This window comes from Cebus imitator, unplaced genomic scaffold (assembly GCF_001604975.1).
Source record: "Cebus imitator isolate Cc_AM_T3 unplaced genomic scaffold, Cebus_imitator-1.0 Scaffold593, whole genome shotgun sequence".
In the NCBI taxonomy this organism is placed as follows: domain Eukaryota; kingdom Metazoa; phylum Chordata; class Mammalia; order Primates; family Cebidae; genus Cebus; species Cebus imitator.
Window position 1 is genome coordinate 803,233 of NW_016107908.1, and position 4,015 is coordinate 807,247.

A 4,015-nucleotide genomic window follows, 5' to 3' on the forward strand; every position below is an offset into this window, starting at 1 on the left:
TATGTAAAAACCAGGAACTAGGAAACTATTACAGAAAGTAAATGCCTTTTAATCACTAAAGACATAAAACTATGAACTAATTATTTTTTCTGTGTACAAAAAAAAAACTGAATAATTCAAAATTATCTCAAAAGAAATAAGAAGTATTCTAAACAGGCCACAAAATTCAGAACTCACTGTTAGACAAAAATTATAAATTATTCTCAAACAAAAATACATATCACAATGCTAACTTGATATTGATAAACAGTAAGTATTAGTCAATATTAGACTAAAAAATCCCTTTCTAACAATTCACCTCTCATGATACTGAAATAGGCTTTCTTACATGAAAATCAGTTTCATCTCCTAGAAGGTAAAGAAGGAATAGGTAATCACCATTCAGAGAAGTTGAAAGGGAGATATATGTTAGTGCTCATATTTTGTTGTTCAAAGAGGGTAAGCTGGTGTATGTGTTTCCAGGCATAGAGTTTAGTGTATGAGTTTATTAATGAGGATATTTTATTTCACAGATAATGTAATCATATAAAAGTGTATTTTTACATAGTCCTTTATTTTGGGGTCTTTTTTTTTTTCCCATAGATTCAGTAATGCTTAGTTTGGTTGCCACTAAGGAGTTTCAGGATGATGTTTGAAACACATGCATTTTATTTTTTATTTTATTTATTTATTTTTTATTTTTGAGACAGAGTCTCACTCTGTCACCCAGGCTGCAGTGCAGTGGTGCAATCTCAGCTTACTGCTACCTTCGCCTCCCAGGTTCAAGCAATTCTCCTGCCTCAACTTACCAAGTACCTGGGATTACAGGCACCTGCTAAAAACAACTGACTAAGAATTATTAAAAGTATTACAGTCTGCTAATTATCCCTCAAATCCATTTTACCAGTCTAATTTTTTTAGTAAAAAGCTTGATTATAGAAGAGGAACTCACCAAACAGCTGGAAGTCTCTTTTCTTCAGCTCTCATGCTGCCAGCTGTGGCTTCTAAGATCTGTTTTGTCACTGTGAGTGCAGTGTATGAACAACTTCTAGATTACATCCTAATGACCACTAGCTTGTGCTCTACTTTCTCTATCTCATCCCACAGACCAGACAGCAAAAATGGTGGGTACGATATCACTACAGCAATGAAGGGAAGGAACACTGAGGCATACCAGAAAATAAGGTAGAAGAAGTTTTATTATTCACTGCCATTTTTGAAGTTTTCCTACTACAATAGATTTATCTGTGATTTAACCCAGTGGCTTTGTGTGTGTAGGTATGTGAAGACTATTTAAAGAGTATTCAAGCATGGACAGATTAAAAGAAATTAATTTTTGACTCTTTAAACTTCCAAACATACTCTTTAAAAACATGATTTGCCTGAGAACATGTTTGAATTACCAAGAGCTCTTCAGTTTTGCAAAAGAAAAGCACATCCTATCAGCATCCCTGCTCTTAGGTAAGTGTGAATCTCTTGCCGTAGGAACCCCCATGATATTACTATAAAAATGGGAAGTTTTCTCTAGTGATTGATAAAGAATCCAAAAACCCGCAAGACTTCCTGTACTCCTTTGCCATAACCATAATTAAGTACCATGAGTAAATGGAGAAATCTAGATTCAAACTCAGACAGTTAGTTCTAGTTCCTATTCTCTTAATCACAGGACAAAGACTCCAAAAAGGCAAGTCCCAAAGATAAAGCCATTACACACAAAGCTCTGCTCACTGATGATACTCTGTACTTGGGTTCTGAGCCCCATAAACGATCATCCTCAAGGTGTGAAGGCTGATTTGGGTGAGGGAGGAAGAGTATTAATTGAATCCCACCAGAGTTCCAGACTTTAAAATTAAAATAACAATCAAGAATAAAAATTAATAGAAAATTGCTGCATGCCAGGAACTATGCAAAATCATTTGCAAAAATTGACAAAAAAGCCATGAGAAAGATATTATAATCTTCATTTTACATATGAATAAGTCATAGAAAGATGAAGCGATTATTTTAAATGTAGCATAAGAATTAGGTAGCTAAGTAATTGTTCAAATCTACTCAGTCTGATGGATATTAATATGTTTTTATCTAATCCAAGACCTAAAATATAGTAGCATCCCTGAGAAATACCTATCAGTAAGAATCAGTATAGATTACACTTAGTATTCTATCCAAACTTTATATTCTGTGAAAGGCCATACACTTTGTTAACTAAATAAACCTTTTATGATTACTAGAATATAACAGAAAACATACAATATTAATTTCAAAAATGCTGATACTGTGTATATTGACAATGACAGCTATTTTATTTTCATGACTGTAATTACTAAAGCAGTCACAGTGGATGGACTAAAATGTTGGGTCCTAGTCATGAACCCTAGTGACAGTTTTGCCATGGGATTCTAAATATATTTCCATTCAACTGGATAGTATTTTAAATGAGCTACAAATTATTATCACAGTATCAATTATAATTATTTAGTAGAAATAAGGTGATCTCAGCTTGTTTCTGTGCCTCTGTGAATTGATTCCAGCAGCTTTTTTTGGTTCAGTCTACCTAAATCCATAAATCTGTCTTACGTCACTCTTCCAGGGCATTAACTTTTTCCCTTGAAAGAGAGAAGTATTTTGAACTGAATGGTTGTCCTCACTTTTAGAATGGTAGCAAAGCTGTTGCAAAGACATTGAATCAGTTCTCTATGCTTTTCAGTTTTTAGTTGGACAAACTCAATGATGTACCAGTAAAAGAATAGCTCATATTGCTGCAGCTAAGGACCTAAAGCCTCAAAATAAAAAAACGTCCTGTCTCCTGTCTTGTAACATTTGTTTTATCACCAAGCATTCATTCTTCCACAGCAGCATGGAAGGATGGGATATGTTTCTGTGGTAAATTGATCACAAAATTTATCATCCACACTGGGATACTTTTGTGAGATAAAGAGAGATTAATAATCATTACAGAAAGAAAGCTGGTGGAAACTGGGATTGTTAAGATAAGCAAGCCATAGGCTACCTTAACTTTAAGAAAAAGACTCTCTTTCATTTTCCTTTATTTCCTGGTTTCTAAAATCTAGCAATGCTCTGGTCTGTTTCTTTCTACTCTGGTTCCTCTGCCTTCCTTTGATTAAAGTAGACTCAGTTATATCCCCTTTCTGCTACTCTAATGAAAGTGAACAGTTGAGACTGTTCGATCTTTTTCATTAGCTTATTTATCCAGTTAAATATTAAAAGAAATAAGGACCTGTTTCATCAGTAATTAGTGATTTAAATCTGAATAAGTCCCATCCTGCCATAAAGCACCCTTAAGACAGATAAATATGAAAACATATTTCCATGAGATAAATAAGAGAGAGAGAAATAATATACTTTGGAAAAAGAGAGAAAAACAGCTAATCTTAATTGCAGAGTCCAAGGAGGGCTTCCTAGAGAAAATGACTTCTCTGTAATTAAAGAAGAATAAGAACTAACTAGGAAGATGACATTCAAAATATTGGCAACAGAATTTTGTACACAAGTTTTAAAGGTTCTAACACTGGTAACTGCAAAGCTGTATTTTACAATTTGCTCCAGTGATTGCGTCCATTTCGGTTAAGAAAATGTTTCTAATATTCAACTGAATTTTTTCCTGATATAAGGTAGTAGCTATAACATATTAAAATAGTAGCCCTTTTGGTTAATGTTAAGGAATCAAAGTTGACCAAGATACATATAACCTTTATGCAAAATCCTGGAGAAAATGATTTGAATATATTCTCCTTAAATTGTAAGCCATGGATTTCCAAGTAAATGCAAAATACCAAAATATAAAGAAACAAACAAACTAATTTTAAAAAGGACAAAATTCTCTACTTCTGTTTTCACAGTGATGAAGATGATGGTCATAATTACGATGATAATGAGTGAGTCAGTTAATCTGTATATCTGTGGTGGTTAAGTATGATGGTTCTGAAGACAGGCTGCTTGGGTTTGAAACCTAACTCTACTTTTTGCTAGCTTTGTGACTTTTTCCCAGTTAATTAAAGCCTGTATGCCCCAGTTT